The sequence below is a fragment of the Lynx rufus genome, unplaced genomic scaffold, assembly GCF_022079265.1.
Source record: "Lynx rufus isolate CCGP_SWC_20201006 ecotype Redwood Valley unplaced genomic scaffold, mLynRuf1.p SCAF_4, whole genome shotgun sequence".
NCBI lineage: Eukaryota > Metazoa > Chordata > Mammalia > Carnivora > Felidae > Lynx > Lynx rufus.
In genome coordinates this window covers 8,718,764-8,739,743 of record NW_025814856.1, presented here as the reverse complement: position 1 = coordinate 8,739,743, position 20,980 = coordinate 8,718,764, and the positions used below count along the sequence as shown (strand labels likewise).

Genomic DNA, 20,980 nt, shown 5'->3' with positions numbered 1-20,980 from the left:
CCCCCTCGGAGTTAGCTCACCTCAGGGGCGAGGGGGCTGGGCTGGGAGATCCTTCTGGGGCACGAGCTCCCTGGCCGTCCTGGCTTGCTCTGCGCTCAGGCTGAGCACGCTTCTGCGGCCGGAACATCCCCGACGTTCGTAGCGAGCAGCGTGGGACACGGCGTCTGCCTTGACGTCTGTACTTAACGTGGTTCTGCCGTGAGCTGTCGCTCAGCTCCTTAGCTTTCTTCCGAAGCATCGTGAGGGTCAGTCCCTCTCCAGACTTCAGCAAGAGGAAACCAAAGCTCGCCCCTGTCGGCCCCAAGTGGGAAGCGAGAACAGCCACTCTGTAGGGAAAGGAAAAAGGAGGGGCAGCTGAAAGCCAGATCCTCGCCCTTTGGGGGAGTTTGGGCGCCATTGGTATGCTGGAGACAAAGGATCCTCTCCTTCCTGGCCCGATGGGCGCGGGACTTCCGTGCAGAGAAGAACAGGGGTCAGTCAGAGCGAAGAAAAGGCATCGGAAGTCGAAGCGGATGAGCCAGACAGGATCCAGGTGGGATCCACGGTCCGGGATTGGGGATGAGCCAACGACATTTTGCATTGTCTTTGGCTGGCGATGATGCGTAGAATGCACTAGAACAAAGGGAAAGATGAGCAAACCGGCCTGCTCTCCCTGTGAAGTGAATTGCATTAGTAGGGGCAGCCCCTCCACGGGGGACAGCACAGCATCCCATGTTCACCCCTGGAAAAGGAAGATGTGTGCTTCTTCTGCTCCTACTGTGGAGTCCTGCGTGGCTCAGAACTGGGAGACTTGGAGGGATGTTCCAGGAATGCCTTCCGTGGCAAGTGACAGGGCTCCCTTTCTGTCATGGTACAAGAAGCTTGTGGCGGGTGTTGGCTGGCATTGGCCGGAATCTCTGTGATTCTCTCGGCCTTTACCTCATGGTTGCAAAACGGCTGCCAGAGCTTTTAGCATCGTGTCCACTTTCAAGGCAGGAAGCAGAAGGGACAAGCTGATCCATCCAGCTTTGCCAACTTTCGTATCCAGCAGAGTGAAATCTTTCCCGGAAACCATCCATCAAGCTTCTCTGTATACCTCGTGGCCAGAAATACGTCGCATGGCCACATCTAGCTCCAGGAGAGCCTGGGAGAGTATTTCACTTTTCCAGCCATTCTGGAGACCGTTCTGACTCTTGATTTTGTATATGCTTAAAGGGTACGCTTAAAGTCAGAACATTTTCTTTTGAAACCACCTGAATTCACCTTAGCCGCGTCCCTTCTGTGTGTTCCTTCGTGTCAGCTATAGATTTTGCCATAATAATGCTGCATGACAAACAGTGCCAAACCCCAGTGGCTTCAAGTGACAGCATTTATTTAAAAAAAAAATTTTTTTTTAATGCTTATTGATTTTTGAGACAGAGAGAGAGAGACAGCACAAGCGGGGAAGGGGCAGAGAGAAAGGGAGACACAGAATCCGAGGCGGGCTCCAGGCTCCGAGCTGTCAGCACAGAGCCCGACGCGGGGCTCGAACTCACGGACCGTGAGAGCATGACCTGAGCCGCAGTCGGACGCTTCGCCGACTGAGCCACCCAGGCGCCCCCGCGACAGCATTTATTCAGCTTATGATCCTGAGGGTCGCCGGTTCATCTGGGCGCTTTATCTGAGCTCAGGCCAGCTCGTCCGTGCATCTGTGCGCAGCTGTGGGGCAGCCGGGTGGCTCTCCTGGTTGGGTGTTGGCTGGCCCGGGACGGCCTTGGCTGGGACCCCACTGTGCTCTCCTCCAAGTGGTCTTACCCTTCAGCTAGTGCGGGCTCGTTCCTGTGGCAGCAGTAGAAGAAAGAGGAGAGCACACAAGCCTCCGGAGGGCTAGTCCCCGGAATGTGATGCCTTCACTTTGGCAACTGATGGCCAAAGCAAGCGGTGAGGCCGGGCCGGATTCAAGGGGTAAGGCGATAGATCCCGTCTCTTGACGGGAGAAGCAGTATTTCATACTGCAAAGGCTGTGTGTATCCAAGAACGTATTCCCTGGGGCCACTGAGACCTGGGCTTCTGTCCCCTGAGACCTTCCGCCCTGACTTCCGGTTAGTCACTGGTGCCACACCCTCCCCTTCCTTTTTCTTCCTCTTAGCAAGAAACAGGGATGATGTGTGATTATTATCATGTCAGTCACACAGTGGAAAGGAGAGAAAATGGCAGCCAGGGTTCTGCTGAGAGCCCAAGGGCCAGTCTTGCAGCCACCTGGGAAGTAAGGGGGATGGAAGATGACGTGGCTTTTATCAGATCTCGAGTTGATATCTGAGTTCTGAGCCTTCACGGGCATCGAAGCTAGGGAACAGGTTTCTTGCCCGCCATGTTAGCCCAGCATAGTTCACGGCCATGCAGCCTGGCTCCTTATGTGAACGGGGGCTTGTGATTTCTCTTCTCTCTTCTCTTCTCTTCTCCTCTCTTCTCTTCTCTTCTCTTCTCTTCTCTTCTCTTCTCTTCTCTTCTCTTCTCCTCTCCTCTCCTCTCCTCTCCTCTCCTCTCCTCTCCTCTCCTCTCCTCTCTCCTTTTCTCTTTTTTCTTTTCTTTTGTTTGTTTGTTTTGACATGTCACCTGCTCCTGATCAGAGCCAGATAGAAGCCTCTTGCCTTTCCATCAGCTCAGGGGAACAGAGGCCAGGCTGGCGGGCCTCCGTGCGGAGACCTTTTCTCCATCCCTCCTTCACGCCCTGATTCTGTTTTGTTCCAGCCTTCCCTGTGTACACCTCCTCCCCCACCCCGCCGCCTCTCTTCCTTTCCGTGTCTCCAGCGTTATGAGACCCGGGCCAACAGGGGAGGTCAACCTCAGAGAAAGGAAATTGGCGTTAGTTGAGCACCGGCTATGCGCCGCGCCCCTTACCTACCTTGTTGCCTTCAAACCTCCCCGCATTTGGGTGCAGATCCACCCTGCTGCAGAGCAGGCTTCCTTCTGGTCACAGTTGCATTTTAAGAGGGAGAAAAATAGGGAGAGGGATGCCAGCCTCCTCCAGCAGCAGCACCTGCTCACTCACCCCAGGACCTTTGCAAATGCTATTGTTTCTGTCTGGGATATGCTCTCTCCTCTGTGTCTAGCTGATTCTGACTCCGACATGATATTGAAAGTATTTATTTTTTTTTCAACGTTTATTTATTTTTGGGACAGAGAGAGAGACAGAGCATGAACGGGGGAGGGGCAGAGAGAGAGGGAGACACAGAATCGGAAACAGGCTCCAGGCTCTGAGCCGTCAGCCCAGAGCCCGACGCGGGGCTCGAACTCACGGACCGCGAGATCGTGACCTGGCTGAAGTCGGACGCCTAACTGACTGTGCCACCCAGGCGCCCCGATATTGAAAGTATTTAACAACTGGAGCGACATGGGCCCTGACCAGTTAGGAAGGAGGCTCCCGTTTTGTGTGCAGCGTAGACCTTTTGTTTGCTGCCTCATGGGAGGGTCCAGGGGACTTGGAGGGGGACCGGGGTGCCAGAGGAGCACTCCCATGACTCGAGGAAGTACCTCCTTACTGATAGTAACGCTCTTTTCCTCCGGAAAGCCTTCCTGACCACCCCACGTCATGCTCAGCATCAGGCCAGCTTAGGTCCCTTTATGGGATCTGGTGGCATCTGTGTGAACCCTCTCACCATGGCGTAGTGGGTTAATCGCCTGTCTTCTTTGCTGGAGGGCAAAGACTAAACTCAGAGCCCGGTGTAGAACCTGAGAATGGTGCTCAGTAAACATCTGTTGAATGAACGAATGAGTGAATGAATGAATGAATGAATGAACAGAAGCCCGACTGGAGGAGCAGAGAACACCCGGACACAGGAGCAGCCGAGGTTCCTCTCTCTGTCTGGCCTCATGCTGGGGGCTGTGCCAGCCGAGGGGCATCCTGGGAAGCTAAGAGCAGTGGGGGATTTGAGAATGCAGGGGGTTGGGAGGACAGCCCCTAAGTTTTCATTTTCTAGTCCTTTCTAAAGGAACGGGCAAGGCGTGCATGTTTCTAAGCTGTAGGTTCAACAGCAGAGCCCCGGGGTCATACCGACATGGGCTTCCTCGGGGTCCAGCTAGGGGACCTGTGGCCATTACAGATCGCCGCTGACATTTACCGAGAGCTTCCCATGCGCCCGGTGCTGTCCTCAGCATCGAGTTGACTATCTCATTTAATCCTCCAAGTATACCCTCTCGGTGTAGGCACTGCCATCGTCCCCATTATACAACTGGGAAAACAAGGACCAGATGAGGGGGCCGTGGCCGGGCAGGAAGCGGGGCGAACCTGGGGCAGCTGCGTCCTTCCCACTCACCGCCACTCCTCTGGCGAACTTCTTGTCTCTCCGAGCCTCAGTTTCCTCATCTGTAAAATGGGGCTTATGGTACCTAGTTTGCAGGGCAGTGAAAATGCCAGTAAAATGGTGCCCACCGGTGAAACGCTTGCTGTGGCCACACCCTCTGCTGTAAGGACTTTTCCATTCGGTCCCCACCTCCCGTGAGGTGCGAGCTGTCATCCCCATTTTACAGGTGAGAAAACGGAGGCTTGGAAAAGCTCGAGGATTTGCCTCAGGCCACGTGGCCGGGGAGGGAAGGAAGCAGGATTTCAGTGACAAGGCCTGACTCTTAAGCAGTCGATAAATGGAGCGTGGGTATCGGATGCAGGAATCGGAGAGGTGAAGCACCTGTTTCCAGGCTGCTTGACTTGGGCTCCAGGAGGTCGCGGCTGGTGGACACAGGCCTCCTGCCCCGGAGAGCTTCGCCGGATACACGGCAACATTTTTCTCGCTAAATGATAATAACTGCCCTTGTTTCCTGCCCACGTGCCCTGGGCCAGGGGCTGCCTGAGCCATTTGCATCAGGGCTGTTGGCACCCCCGTGCGAGGATGAGACGGCAAGGCCCGGGGCGTCGATCTGACCTGCACCCTCAGCCAGAACAAGGCCAGCCTTAGCCCAACCCGGGCCCTGTCCCCCTGACGGCAGTCAGAGGGCTCCCGTGAACACCCGAGGCAGGCTGGGTCCCTCCTCTGCTCATGACCCTCTGTGGCTCCCACTTCACTTGGAGAAAAAAAACCTAAGTCCTCCTTGCAGCCCACAGGGCCCCCCAAGCTCTGCCCCATCCCGTGCCTGCCTTCATCTCCCCCCCACGCTCCTCCTCACTCACTGAACTCCAGCCACACAGGCCTCCGTATTGTCCCTTAAACACACCAGGCAGGGCCCCGCCTCAGGGCCTTTGCACTGGCTGTTCCTTCTGCCTGGAACGCTCTTCCCCCGGGTCTTTGCCTGACTGCGCCCTCATTTCCTTTGCTCAGATGTTCTTGTCTCCAGAACTGTAACTCGCTCGCCCCTCTCCTGACGCTTCCCCTCCCGCTTCTCTCCTCCGTTTCCCTCCACCCTCTTGAGGAGCAGCCACCGGACACATTCGTTTTGTGCTGGTGGGTTGCGCTCTGTGTCCCCCGCCAGAATCCCGGCCCCGTGAGGGCAGGGGCTTCGGTCTGTTGTGCTCGCTGCTGTGTCCCAGCGCTACAGCTGGACCTCGTAATAGCAGGTGCTCAAGAAATAACTCGCCGCATGAATTTCCCCAGTAAAATGCCCTGGGAGCTTTAAGCCCCTCTGTGGTGCTTAGCGCCTCCAAGGCCCTGCTCTGCCCACGTACTCTGTTATCTCCTCCCGGCTGGCTTGTCTCGCTTGTTTCTTTCTTTTTAAGAAAATAAGTTTAATTGTGGTGAAATATGTATATAACACAGGATGTACCCTTTGAGCCATATTTTAAATTATTTTTTAATGATTTCATGTGTGTTTATTTTTGAGAGAGAGAGAGTCAGAGCGTGGGGGGTGGGGAGGGGCAGAGAGAGAGAGAGACACAGAATCCGAAGCAGGCTCCAGGCTCCGAGAGGTCAGCACGGAGCCCGACGCGGGGCTCGAACCCACGAGCTGGGAGATCGCGACCTGAGCCGAAGTCGGACGCCCCACCGACTGAGCCACCCAGGCGCCCCAGTTTATTGATTTATTTTCAGAGAGTGTGAGTGGGGGAGGGGCAGAGAGCGAGGGAGAGAGAGAACCCCAAGTAGGCTCACGCTGTCAGAGCTCCATCCCATGACCCTGAGATCATGACCTAAGATGAAATCAAGAGTTGGGTGCTCGACTCACCGAGCCACCCAGTCGCCCCTAGAACTTCCCTCCTTTTTAAGGCTGAACAGTTTTCTTTTGTCTGGACAAGCCACATTTTGCTTATCCATTCATTCGTCGGTGAGTATGTAGGTTGCTTGTGTCCTTTGGCTACTTTGGAATTACGCTGCTGTGATATTCGCGCGGATGTGCTGGTATCCATTTGGGTCTTCGGTTTCGATTCTTTGGGGTGTAGACCAGAAGCAGAATGACTGAATTACCGTTCTTCCGCTGTTTACAAATCACGATTTAACTCCCTGGGGCCCTGGAGGTTTTACCGGCTAAAGCGTTTTGCCGACATTTCAATACTAGAAGTAGGGATACCGGGTACAGTGCGGGGGACAGACGGCTCTTGCGTCAGGAGGGTAGGTGAAATCCTTTGTTCCCGACACCACCTGTTCTGGTATCTCAGGAGCCCCCTTGTTTAAAGAGGCGGCCGTGGCCTCGGAAAGGTAGTACTTTCATCAGGCGTCTGAGACGCGGTATCGCAAGCGGCCGGGAGCCCAGAGAAACCAGGACAGGTGCCCTGGGGACGTGGACTGGGGATGGGGCTAATTTTAGTGGCTGACGACGCTGCGAGAAGGCCATTCCAGGGGAAAGATACTGTGACTCTCTCCCTTTTATGAGCGGGGAAACCAAGGCACTGAACTAAATACCTTCCCCGTTAGAAGCAGCGAATGAGCCAGGCAGAAGGGCGAAAATGCGGGGTCCAGGGAAAAACAAAGACGTATAAGCAAGAAGGGTCTCGGGGCACAGGAGTTGACTCTGAAATCCTCGAGCGCGGTCACGTTGAAGGGAAGATTGCAGGTGGCAGAGAGGGGCGGGGCATGTGGATTTGGGAATCAGGGGTAGACGTGGTGAAAATTCTGCCTCTTTCGCTCCCTGGCCGTGGGGCCGCTCTGACCCTCGGTTTCCTTATCTGTGAAATACGGTGATGCCGCCTGTCTTTTAGCATTGCTGTGAGGATGTCATGTGTCCAGCAGGGGGCCTGCTCCAGGGTAGATTCTCAGTATGTGGTAGCCATAGCTGTATGTTTGGGGACAGTATTGGCAGGTAAAGAGGAAACTTCTTATTCACTCACACATTGCGTACGGAGCTCCTACTGTGTGCCAGGCCCTTCAGATACAGTGGTCAACGGGACAGGCCTGGTTCCTGCCTTTCTAGAACCTCGGTATAGCCACGCTGCGCTCGTCAGCGTAATCATTCCCTGAAAGGGTGATGAGAATACCATAGCAATTAGCAACTTATTATGAGCCAGGCACTATTCTGAGCCTTTTGAAAATAACTAGCTCATTTAGTCTTCACAGAGGGCCTGTAAGGTAAGAGCTGTTATTCTGTCGGAGGGAACTGAGGCACAGAGGGGTCAAGTAACTTGCCCGAGGCCACACAGCTGAGCGAGTGGTGGAGCTGGGATTCAAACCCAGGAGTCCGGTCCCAGAGTCCATGTTCTTTACCCCTGTGCGTTCTTGCTCGTCTGATAGAAACAGTCATTGATCACATCAAGCCGTGGCTTTGTGCTGTATTCTTCACACACGTCTCTTTGGACCTCTGCAACAATCCTTGGCTGGGTCTTAATGATCCCCGTTAAAAAATAAATATTTATGTATTTTGAGAGAGAGAGAGAGAGGCAGAGAGGGGTGGTGGTGAGAGAATCCCAAGCAGGCTCTGAGCTGTCAGCACAGATCCCAACGTGGGACCCGATCTCAAGAGTCCTGAGATCATGACTTGAACCGAGATGACGAGTCGGACACTTAACGGACGGAGCCACTCGGGTGCCCCTTAAGGATCCCCATTTTGTGGAGAGAGAAAACGGAAGCACACAGGGGTTGAGTGCCTTGTTCAAGATCCTACAGCAGGGACTCTTGGGGTTGCAAACTGGGGGTGGCCTTGGACCCCACATCCCAGCCTGCAGTGGCTCATAGAGGGAAGGCTCTCACTGGGGCATTGATTCCGTTTTCTCCGCTTCTGTAGACAGATAAGCACCCTGAACCCCCTCGCTGTAAACTGTGGGCTCTAATTGGTTAATGGAAGGTAAATGCTTTCGAGATGGAAATCGCTGTGCTTTTTTCCCTGGGCATTGTTGCCCGCGTGCTAATGCAACACGGTGTGTGTTCCGTCAGACCTTGTCGACGAATTCTATTTTCCTCAAGATATTTTGCCGAAGCGAAGAGCACGTGGGGAAGACATTCGGAGACACGGGCCCAGAGAAGAAGCCGTTCTCCTGGGTTTAAATGGAACAGCAGAGCGGTTCAGAGCACGGAGCTCACGTCCGGCAGATGCCAGCTTTGGCACGGACTTCTCAGCACGCCGCGTGCCTCAGTTTACCCATTTGCCGGACGGGGAGGAGAACGGGACCTGCCTCTCACGAGCTTCCCGGTTCTCTCGCTAGCTGTCTCTAATCTGCCACTCGCCACGCCATTAAGTGTTTTGTTTCAAGCATGAGTCTTTTCATCCCCACAAGTGCTACCTGATCCTTGCACACTGGCTTCTTTCTTCTGTCGTAGTTTGTTTTTCTACGGCAGGATTTCTCAAAAGTCAGCGCCGATGATGTTTTGGGCGTGATAACTTTGCTGTAAGGGACGTCCCGTGCACTGTAGGACGTTGGGCAGCATCCCTGGTCTCAACCAAGTAGATTCCAGGAGCACACCTTCCCCACCCCCAGTTGTGACACCCCAAAATGGCTCCAGATGCTGCCAGATGTCCCGCGGGAGTCAGAATCACCACCGGTTGAGAATTGCTTTATAGATAATTTCAGGCTGGGGCGCTTGGGTGGCCCAGTCGGTTGGGCATCCGACTCTTGGTTTCAGCTCAGGTCACGATCTCACGGTTTGCGGGTTCGAGCCCCACACTGGGTTCTGCGCTGCCAGTGCGGAGCCTGCTTGGGATTCTCTCTCTCCCTCCTTCTCCGCCCCCCCCCCTCAAAAATTAAAAAAAAAAAGATATTTTCAGGCTTACTGTGTATTTCCTTAAGTGTAACGTGCAAAGAATTCTTTTGTAATTAGTGTCTGATAACTTAAATATCTAATTTCTTTATGGCTTTTCTCCTTGTCTCTTTGTTGCTTTGAGTGTTTTACTATTCTTATTCTTGATTGTGAAACTCATTCTCCTTGAGATAATGCTGGGGTGGGGGGAGTTCTCTGGGGCCTGAGATAAAGGTGTATCTTCCCTGGAAGATTTGCATTTACAAATTTCCTTCCGGGTATCTGGGGTGCTCCCATTCCAAGGCCGTCTGAAACTTTTGGACCTGCCCTAGGTTGAGGATTTAGGACGCCAGTGTTTGCAGAGGCCAGCTTGCGGTTAAAACTTCTCGGAGCCTTTTCTTTTTCTGTTTCTGTGCTGAGTTCCAGAGTAACTTGCTTGAAAATCCCTCTGGAAGAGAGGATGGGGTAAATTCGCTCCAGGTTTCTTACCCTTGGGGCCCCATCCTAATTGGGGAGGGGGGGGTGTGTCCTTGCGTCACCAAGAGGGTTTTTAGACTTTTTGCAGGATTTGTGATTGTTTTCAGCAAGAGGGGCCGCTCTGATTACCGGGCCTGCTGTGTCACCAGAAACGGAGGTTTGTCGTGTGGATTATATAAAATAGCAGAGCGTCTAGCTCGGTGCTTTGCGTATGTTGGCTGTTTTGATTGTTACTGAGGACGGTTGAAAAGGAAGCAAGAGCGGTGAAGTCTTGGCTTAGGGGCATCCCCCCCAGGGCAGGGCGAGGGGGCTGTGGGGCGAAGTCAGAGAACGTGACCCAGGTCTTCTTGGATGGTGTTCGGCTTTTAGCCGGTCTTGTCCAGAAGCCTCATTTACTTCTTGGGGTAGCTCTGGGTACCCAAGATTCCGCATTCCTCCAGGTGCAGTTTTCTAAAAGAAGATTCTCTTTGGGACTCATTTCTGGCCCATACGGTTCCGACTGCTCCATTTCACCTTCTCCCCCATCCCCCCCCCCCCCCGAGAGATATGCACACACACGCGCACACACACACAGACACACCCAGACCCATCAACTTAAGCTGTGAGCTGGGTGCTACAGATTCGTCCCCATTCCTGACCGGACTCACTAGCCTCACACATTCTGCCGTGAAAGTACTCAGCGTACTGATTTGATCTCCTTTCTATCTCGGCCTCTATTCCCTGAGCTACTTGGAGACAGGGACCAGTTCTGTCTATTTCTGAATTCGCGACAGCGCCGTGCCTGATACGCAGGCGGGACTTCTCAAGACGCGTTGCCTGGAGTTGCTTTCCCTTGAGATGTAACTAGACCAGACTCTCGTCGGCCCGAGGCAGGTTTAAGGGTGTAGGACTGTGGATCAGGGGTCCCCGAGACCACCTTCAGATTGGATGATTTGCCAGAAGGGTCATGGGACCCCGAAGAGCCGTGATACTCGCAGTTCCATTTTAGTAGAAGGAAAGGATAGAAATGAAAGACGCTCTCGTCAGGCGGGATATTCCAAGGTTATCCCCCAGGAGATAGTCAGGGGCCGGTCCTTTCTTTGGAATATCTACGGTTCTGACTATACAGTGTAAATCTCACCAAGTCCTTCGCCTCATGAAGTCCTCCCAAGGTGACCCATAGCTCTTAGCAGGGTCCTTGAGAGCCTGTGTCGTCTCTCCTCTCTAACTACATCGAACTTTTTTTTTTTTTTAATATTTTTGAATTTATCTCTGAGAGGGAGAGACAGAACGTGAGCAGAGGAGGGGCAGAGAGAGAGGGAGACGCAGAATCCGAAGCAGGCTCCGGGCTCTGAGCCGTCAGCACAGAGCCTGATGCGGAGCTCGAACCCACAAACTGCAAGATGGTGACGTGAGCTGAAGTCGGATGCTTAACCGAATGAGCCACCCAGGCGCCCCTACATCGAACTTCTCTAAGGTCTCTAGCATCCTGTGCTTTCTCTCACTGGGCAGCCTCGGGGGTGTTCATCCTTCTTTGTAAAATACTTGCTCCTCTCCCTCTCTGTTTGCCTTCAGGTCCTAGAATAGGCATCATTTCCTCCAAAAGTCCTTCCCTGAGCCTCCAGGCCTGTATTAGGAAACCTCCTGTTTCTCTGTGAGTGCCCCTCCACCAGATTTCTTATCCTGCTATATTATCATTGAGATTTTAATCATCTCTTTTCTTCCCACAAGACTGTGGGCTCCATCAGAGTAGGACCCACCCCTCTGCCCCCCCCCCCCCCGCCCCGATCAGTCCCATTGTCACATCTCCAGTGCCTGGAACATCCCAGGTTCATAATCAGTGTTCATCATATTGTGTGGTAATGCTAATCTGCTGTAACAATAGTCTCAAAAGAACAGTGCTTAAAACAATAAAGAATGTTGCTTCTCAGGGTACCTGGGTGGCCCAGTCGGTTAAGCATCCAAGTTCGTGATCTCACGGTTCACAAATTCAAGTCCCACATCGAGCTCCCCGCTGTCAGCACAGAGCCTACTTGGGATCCTCTGTCCCCTTCTCTCTCTGCCCCTCCTCTGCTTGCACTCTCTCTCTGTCTCAAAAACACATGAACATAAAAAAAAAAAAAAAAAGAATGTTACATCTCCCTTGCAGAGTAGCTCCAAGCTGAGCCCTGCAGGTTGGCAGGGGAGCTCCGAGCGACAGTCACTCAGGGATCCAGGTTCCCACCCTCTGTTGGCTCTGCCACAACTAAGGGCGTTTGGCATCATTCACACGAAGCTGACTGACCATACGAAGACAGAAGGAAGGGGTGATGGGTATCCCCACCTCTCAAGCCTCAGACCCGGAAGTGGCACATGCCGCGTCTGCTCGCAGACCACTGCTGGAAACAGTCACGTGATCACACCCCGCTGCTGGGTATGCTGGGATGTGTCATGCGATCGCCCGCAGCTGCCGGGGATGCTGGGATGTGTCACGTGATCGCACCCCGCTGCCGGGGATGCTGGGGTGTGTCACGTGATCGCGTCCGCTGCCGGGGATGCTGGGATGTGTCACGTGATCGCGGGGATGCTGGGATGTGTCACGTGATCGCACCCCGCTGCCGGGGATGCTGGGATGTGTCACGTGATCGCCCCCAGCTGCCGGGGATGCTGGGGTGTGTCACGTGATCGCACCCCGCTGCCGGGGATGCTGGGGTGTGTCACCTGATCGCCCCCAGTTGCCGGGGATGCTGGGGTGTGTCACGTGATCGCCCCCAGCTGCCGGGGATGCTGGGATGTGCAGTTTGGGTGGCAGCCAAGGGCCTGGCTAAAATGCTACAACTGTAGGAGACTGTAGGAGAGGGGTGGGTTTTGGCGGGTATCCAGAGGTTAATACTTTATTTATTCGTTTACTCATGTATTTATTTTTGAGAGAGAGCCAGAGAGTGTGAGCACGAGCAGGGGAGGGGCAAAGGGAAAGAGAATTTCGAGCAGGCTCCACGCCTAGCATAGAGCCCCAACGCGGGGCTCGATCCCACAACTGCGAGGTCATGACCTGAGGCGAAATCAAGAGTCAACCGACTGAACCACCCAGGCGCCCCAGGACCATATTTATTGAATCAAGCTGTCAGACAGGCTGTATCTCATGAAGCTGCTTCAAAATGAATGGACGGTATTGGGGACAGAGGCACATCGGTACTTAAAACAACAGAAATTTATTTGGGGCACCGGGGTGACTCAGTCCGTTGAGCCACTGACTTCGGCTCAGGTCATGATCTCACGGTTTGTGGGTTCGAGCCCTGCATCGGGCTCTGTGCTGACAGCTCAGAGCCTGGAGCCTGCTTTGGAGTCTGTGTCTCCTTCTCTCTCTGCCCCTCCCCCGCTCACGCTCTGTCTCTCTCTCTCTCAAAAATAAATAAAAACATTAAAAAATTTTTTTAAAAAAATCAGAAAGGAAGCGGGGCGCCTGGGTGGCTCAGTCGGTTAGGCATCTGACTTCAGCTTGGGTCACGATCCCACGGTCTGTGGGTTCGAACCCCGCGTCAGGCTCAGGGCTGACAGCTCAGAGCCTGGAGCCTGCTTCGGATTCTGTGTCTCCCTCTCTCTCTGCTCCTCCCCCACTCATGCTCTGTCTCTCTATGTCTCAGAAATAAATAAACATTTAAAAAATTTTTAAAAAACCAAAAAAGCAGAAATTTATTGTCTCACCATTCTGGTGGCCAGAAATCTGAAATCAAGATGCTGGCAGGGCCATGCTCCCTCTGAAGGCTCCATTTTTTTCTTCCTCCAGCCGCTGGTGGCTGCAGACATTCTTTGGCTTGTGGCCCCGAGGCCACAAGGAACTTGGCCTGTGGTCCCATGGCCCCTTTCTCTTCTCTTCCAAAAACTCTCTCTCCCTCTCCAAGTATACATGTGGGCACAGTTAGCTTCCCCCCAGATAATTCAAGAATAAGCCTCTCCTCTCGAAACCTAACTTAATCATACCTACAGAGACCCCCTTTTTCCCCCCCAGTGAGGCCACATTTACAGTTTCCAGGAATTTAGATGTGGACCTGTCTTTTGAAGGGTCACCATTCAGCCCACTGTGCCCACAACGCGCTTTGGAATTCAGCTTCTGACCTCTGAGGGCCTGCTGTGTATGTAATGCCAGGAACTTCCTGCCCCCAGCATGCACTGTGCTACCTGGGAGAGGTGGCTTTCTGGAGGTTTCATTCTACTTAGGACATGGCAATCGCTGTCCTGCAGCCTTTACAGGAATTAATCGACTTCACTCGTGGTGTTTTCCCCAGAGAAATTGAGACGCAGAGGGGTTAAGTAACTCGCCCAAAGACACACAGTCTGGGGCGGGGGGTCCTGCACCTTGGTCTCCCACGCCCTGGGTCTTGTTGAACTCCTCGTGCTGGATTTCTTGGAGAATTCCAAGCCAGGTCAGTCCCAGAAAGCCAGGCACTTGCAGTGCGGAGCTGAACAGGGTCAGAGACTCCTCTGCTGGTCGTATGGGATCCGCCCTGCTGCCTCCAGAATGGGCTGTGGGTGGAATGTTCCATGCAGGGAGCCAGGTGTCCCCATTCTTAGCCCTCGGCCACGCTCTCCTGCTGTCGCCACAGCCATCAGGCATGCAGAAACCCGGGCGTGACAGCTTTCCTTCCCTGGCCCTGCCCAGTGGAGTGGAAACCCCCCAGGACCCGGACGCCGAGCGTGTGCACACAGCGCAGAGCTACGCGGCGCTGGTGCGATGCCTCCCTCCAGCCCTCCGGATGCAGGCGAGTTCTTGGCAGTTGCTTTCTGACCTGGACAAGTAGCTGCCACCTCCCGGAGCCTCAGGCTGCCCACTCAGGGAGGGGACGATGGTCTCTTTGGAAAGACCGTGAGCTTTGAGGTGGTCGTGGGAACCATCCCTGGGAACATTCTTAGCGTTGGCACCCTCCGGTCCGGTCCCCGCCAACCGTATGTGGATGTCAGAGTTTTTCAAATTGCGGCCAAACCTACACAGCATAAAATTGAACATTTTAGCCACTTCTAGATGACCCGTGCAGCCATCCATTGTTCAGCCGTTGTTATGCAACCGTCCGTCTCTAGGACGCTCTTTATGTCGCAACACCCAAATTCTGTCCCCGTTGACAATGAGCGCCCCGTTCCCCTTCCCCCCAACAGCCCCTGGCTCCCTCCCCTCGACTTGGCTGTTTCTATGAATTTGATGACTCTAGGGGCCTCGTAGAAGTGGAATCGTGCAGTGTTTGTCCTTTGGCACATGGTTTCTTTCACTTAACGTTAGGTCCTCAAGGTTCATCGGCGCCGTGGTGTCTCAGAATGTCTTTCTTTTTAAGGCGGAACGATATTCCACTGCATGCTTATCCCACATTTTTTCGTTCCTCCGTCGATGGACACCTGGACTGCTTCCTCCTTTCGGCCACTGCAAACAGGGCTTCTGTGAACACGGATGTGCAAGTCTCCGTTCAAGTCCCTGCGTTCAATTCCTTTGGGTAGATCCCCAGAGGTGGGGCTGGGCCGCTTCTCTGTCTCATTCTCGGAGGAACCACCGTACTCAACTTGTGATCATTTAGAATGGAGTTACGTTTCAAGTTCTATCACAGATACCAGCCACGTTCCTGGGGCTTAGGAGCCACACACACATAGGAGCTCCTGGATCGGACAGCGTGGGTGGAGGGCACTTTCGGCACCGCGGGAGGCTCCCGCAGCCCCGCTCCCCAGTCCTGTGGGAACCAGCCCAGGCACAGGCAGTTCGCGAACCGGGCTCCCCACGCCTGCCACGGTGGCCTTGATGGCAAAACCAAAAGACCACACGTGCCGGCACGGATGTGGAGGAATTGGGCTCCTTGCACGCTGCTGGTGGGGACGCAGAACGGTGCACCCGCTACGGAAAACAGTGTGAAAGTTGCTCAGAAACTTAAAAATAGAGCCATCATATGATCCAACAATCCCACTTCTGGGATGTTTATCCAAAAGAATTGAGAGCAGGATCTTAAAGAGGCATCACCGCTCCGGTGATCACCGCAGCGTTACGCACAACAGCGAAGGTCTGAAACGACCCGAGTGACCGTTGACAGGTGAGGGGGCAAAGGAGATGGGACACACCCCTGCGGTAGAATATCGTCCCGCCTTTGAGAAGAAGGAAAAGCTGCGCTCTGCAACAGCACGGATGAATCTTGAGGACGCGGTGCCGAGTGCAGGAAGCCTCGGAAAGGTGCTTGCCAGGGGCTGGAGGCGGGGGAGGTGGGGAGTGACTAATCAGCATCCCTCAAGGTTCGGCCAAGCAAGATGAATGAGCTCTAGAGACGCGCTATATACAGCACTGTGCCTGGAGTCGACGGTAATGCTTCGTGCACTTAGAAACTGGTTACGAGGGCAGGTCTCACGTTAAGTGTCCTCACCGCAATAAAATAACAAAGAGAGAACTCTTAGAGCAAAAGGACACGGGCCAGAGCTGGTGAGAGACTCCTCTTCCAGCTCCAGATCTGTCGCTCACTTGGTAGGTGACCTTGGACAGGCTTCCCAGCCCTTCTGGCGCTTTCTTCTCATTGGTAGAACCGGGAGGTTGGTCTCCGAATGCCGAGGCCCCTTCCGGACCAGAAGGCCGTGTTCCCACCTGCCCCCGAATCACTCTGGGAAGAGGAAGAGTCCCCAGAGAGTGGCCAGTTGTCTCATTCAGGCACCTTGGAACTTCTCTTGAGAATTCAGAGGCGTGCTGACTCTCTCTCTCTCTTCAGCTCAGTGGCGCTTCTTGGCTTGCATTTCATCTTTTCCAGTGACTCCTTCCCAGCCACCCTCACGGGGTCAGGAAGGTCTCCTGTCCACCTAGAGGACACCCTTATCACGTGATTCCCGAGCCGTGGCTGACAGCCCCCGGGTTTTAAACCCTTCGTTGCCTCCCAAGGTCCGATCCACCAACGCCTTAGCATGGCACCCAGAACGACCCTTACCTGGCGTCCACCTTCTCTCCCGGCTCCCGCCCCCTGCTCACTTCTCGCGTTCTCTCTCAACTCCCGTGCACGCGGCCTTCTCCTACCTCCCCACGTGGGCTCGTGCAGAGGTGGTCCCCTAGGGTCACCCTTCTCCCTTCTTCACTCAGGAGCTTTCTTCACTCCTCCCAGCTGAGCTCTGTTCCCCTCATCGTGTCCCAGAGCAAGCGCCACATGCATCCGGCAGAAGTTAAGAGCCCGTACTCCGAAACCCCGCTGCCCGGGTTCAAGTCCTAGCTCTGCCATTTACTACCTGTGTGTCCTTCAGCAAGTTACGGGCTTCTTCGGGCCTTGGCTTCCTCATCTGTAGAGTGGAAACAAGTAGGAGTCGCTTCTTTATCAAGTTCTTTTGGATACTCAAGGAAACAACACGTGGAATAATGCTTAATCCAGGATTGTGAAAGGGAAGGGATGTGTCACCTTTCTATTTAAATCTGTGTCCCTGATGCCGAGAGAAATGACTGACACATAGTTAGTGCTCATCGTAAGTTAATTAAGCCGCCGGAATTATCGCCTCTTGGCTGACAGCACCTGGGTTAGGATAGGCTAATTGCCGTGACAAACCACTCCCAGATCTCGGTGGCTGGGAGCATTATTCCTTGCTCAAGTCCCAGTCTGATCAGAGGGAGAGGTTGGGCTGTGTTCCACACAGTCATGCAGCGATCCAGTCTCTTGTGGCTCTGCTATCCCCAAGGGCTGTGGGGTCCTCGTCTGGACCCTCTGCAGTTGGATGCAGATAAGGGGAGAGAGAGAGAGAGAGTAGAGGGTCTGAAGGAAGTTTTAGGGGCCAGGCCTGGGAATGGTTTACATCACTTCCTCCCACATCCCATGGGCCGGATTCAGTCTTATGACCCGGTCCTAATGGAAGCGATGCTGGGACGTATAAAAGGTAGCAAGGTGCCCAGACAGACAAGAACACGGAAATGGGAGAACACCTGAGTCCGTCTGTGTTGTGAGCCCACCCCACCCCCAAGCCTGTGCTTGGTTTTCTCTGGTGAGCTCAACTCGAGTCACTTAAAGCCTCAGCCTGTTCCCCTCCTCGGTGGCACCGTCCACCCCTCTCGCCCAAACCAGGAGCTCAGACACCATCATTGCCCTCCTTCTCTTCCTCCTTCCTCTCGTCCACGTGAAATCTGCTGAACCCACCTCCCGAACGTGTCGGGGAAGTACGTGTCCACTTTCCTGCCCCCCCCACCCCCGCCGCCCTTCCTGAGCTCAGGGTTTGTCATCCTTCACCTGGACCGCCTGGGCCTCTGGCCATCCTCCTGCTGGGCTTCTGCCCCCGGCATCCACTCCCCCCCCACCCCCCACCGCCCACTTGCTGAATTTCTGACCCAACTGCTTTCATCTAATATTTAAGTTTAATCAGACCACTTCGGGGGCGCCTGGGGGCTCCGTCGGTTGAGTGTCTGACTCTTGATCGCAGCTCAGGTCTTGACCTCAGAGTTGTGAGTTCAGGCCCTGTGTTGGGCTCCGTGCTAAGCATGAAACCGACTTTATTTTATAATTATTTTTTTAATGTTTTTATTTATTTTTGAGGCAGAGACAGACAGAGCATGAGCAGGGGAGGGGCAGAGAGAGAGGGAGACACAGAATCCGAAGCAGGCTCCGGGCTCTGAGCTGTCAGCACAGAGCCTGACGCGGGGCTCGAACTCACGGACCGCGAGATCATGACCTGAGCCGAAGTCAGACGCTTCACCGACTGAGCCACCCAGGCGCCCCAATATGAAACCTACTTTAAAAAAAAATCACTTCCCTTGGGGCGTCTGGGTGGCTCAGTCGGTGAAGCGTCCGACTTCGGCTCAGGTCATGATCTCGCGGTCCGTGAGTTCGAGCCCCGCGTCAGGCTCTGTGCTGACAGCTCGGAGCCCAGAGCCTGTTTAAGATTCTGTGTCTCCCTCTCTCTCTGACCCTCCCCTGCTCATGCTCTGTCTGTCTCTCTCTCTCTCTCTCAAAAATAAATAAACATTTAAAAAAATTTTTTTAAATCACTTCCCACTTCAGAAACCAAAATCATGGTTTTCAAACTCGTTTAAATCAGTGGAACCCTTTCCACCAAATAAATCTTACCTTTAAATAAACTTTTAATTTTAGAATCATTTTGATTTATAGAAAGGTTATGTGAGGAGATAGCACAGAGGTTTCCTCACCCAGTTTCCCCAGTGTTACCGTCAGACATTACCACGGTACCCTTGTCAAAACTAAGAAATTAACCTTAGCTTACTACGATTAACTGAACTTCTGAGATGTTACTTGAATCCCAATATGTAAAGCAATAAAAAAGGAGCTCCGAAGCAGAAAATGACTTTCCAGAAAGTTCCACCTGCCCAGTCCACACCTCACTTCCCCTTGCCCGTGAGGTGGCCCCTGAGGCACCTCTGAGGCACCCGGTTTGAACTCACTAACCTCAAGACGGAAGACAAACTCTTTGTCGTGGCCACATCGCCTAATGCCTGGCCTTTTGTTCTCATTGTTCTCCTGCCATTCAGCAGACGTTCATGGAACATCTACTGTGTGCGAGGCAATTTCCTAGGTGCCAGGAACACGGTACGGACAAGTTTCCGGAACTCATGAAGCTGATCGCCTAGCAAGGAGAGACCTACCACGGACAATACGCTTAAGTCAGATGTAGAGTCAATAAGTCAGGATGAGTGCTGTGGCGAAAGATACAGCCAGCGGGGAACAGAGGGGATGTTGGGGTGAGGGATCCAAATTTACATAGGATGGGCAGGGAAGCCCTGACTGAGGAAGTAAGAGGATTTCCTGCTTGATTCTGTCAAGAATAGACTGGGGGGGGGGGGCGTCTGGGTGGCTCAGTCGCTTGAGTGTCCAACTGTTGATTTCAGCTTAGCTCATGACCCCAGGGTTGTGGGATCGAGCCCGGGGTCGGGCTCTGCGCTGAGTGGGCAGCCTGCTTGGGATTCTCTCTTCCTCCCCCTCTCTGCCCTTCTCGCGCTGGCATCAGCACTCTCTCTTTTTCTCTCTCTCTCTCTCTCCCTCCCTCCCTCTGCCCCTCCCCCACGTGTGTGTTCTCTCTCTAAGATAAAAACAACTTTTTAAAACAAGAATGGACTGAAGGGATTGTGGATAAAGGACTGCGGAAGCGGGCACACTATTTGGGAGGCGACTAAGAAAGAGAATGGACTTGCCATTGAATGTGCTAGGAAGGGGGCCGGGGGGTGCAGGTGAGGAGCTCAGCTTTTGGACGTGCTAAGTTTTCTCTGCCGGCTCGTGAGGGGAGCTGCGGCGTTGGCCGTGGAGCATCGGGGGTCCGAAGTTCAGGAAGAGGAGACAGGGCTGGAGATACAAATGTGAGAGTCATCAGCCTGTGGAAGTTATTTTTAGCTCTGAAATTGGATAAGGGAGTAGATGTAAAAGGGCACCAAGCACTGAGCCCGGGCTGGCTCTCCATCATTAAAGAGGCTGGGAGACGTGGAGAAAACACCGTGGAGGCCTTTGGTGGTCCCAGCCGGAGCTGCTTGGAGGAGAGGGAGAGGCAGAGGCCGTTGGAGGGATTACCAGTGGTTCTTCTGAAGACTTTTGCCGGGAAGGATAGAGGGGGAGGGACGAGGCGTTCGCTGGTGGGAATTTCTTGGGAAAAACTTGAGTTTTCCCAGGCTCCAGGCTCCGGGCTGTCAGCCCAGAGCCCGACGCGGGGCTCGGACTCACGGACCACGAGATCGTGACCTGAGCCCAAGTCGGACGCCCAACCGACGGAGCCACCCAGACGCCCCTAGGGGTTTTCTGTTTTGAAGACAAGAGGTCTAACAGCGGATGTTATGCTCATGGGAAGGGCCCAGTAGGAAGGAGGAAGACAGGGAGGCCAGAGGGGAAGACGAGGGTTGGCAGGAGGGATCGCTCTCGGTGAACTGGAAAGGATGGCCCCTTTGGTGTGGAAGGTACACGGGTCATCCGCAGACCCTCGAGGGAAGGCACCGCCTGGGCAGATGCTGGGGCTGGGGAGTAAGACGGGTGCCCGGTGGTACTTCTGTTCGGATGCTTCTGTTTTCTCACAATTTATCAAGGGAGGTTCACGAGCAACAAACACTAGTTCATTCAGTAATCGCGGGCTGTGGCAGAGACATGGCGCCCGCCCGCGCACGTGGGATTGTTAGACCGGCCACCTCAGATGTCACTGACTCCACTCCCCCCCGCCTCCCACCACCTCGTCTTCCTCCTGCTGGATCTTAAGTCTTAAGACCCGCCCCCCCAACTCATTCCAGAACTCTCTTCATCACCCCCCCCACACACACACCCTCCCTACCGCGATCCTATCCCCACCCCAAGGCCAGCACTCTTAGCTCTATCATTCCGGGAAAAGCAACGTGCCAAACAATCAAGATTGTATCAATGGGCCCGTCTCCGTGGCAACAGTCATGAATGAGCCGAGCAAGGTAACCCTGGAGATGGCGTGAATGAGAAGTGGTCCATTGCCACGGAGACGTGCTGAATGGAAAGGCCCCCGGTAGCAGGGATACGTCACTGCGACGGAACAGTCAGCATGAAGTCGGCGTGCCTATT

General features: G+C 54.0%; 1 protein-coding gene across 3 annotated transcripts in view; it reads left to right on the top strand.

The window, feature by feature from the left end:
- CACNA1A (calcium voltage-gated channel subunit alpha1 A) overlaps nucleotides 1-20,980 on the top strand; it is a 211,479-nt gene that overhangs the window by 54,925 nt on the left and 135,574 nt on the right. The window lies entirely within an intron of this gene.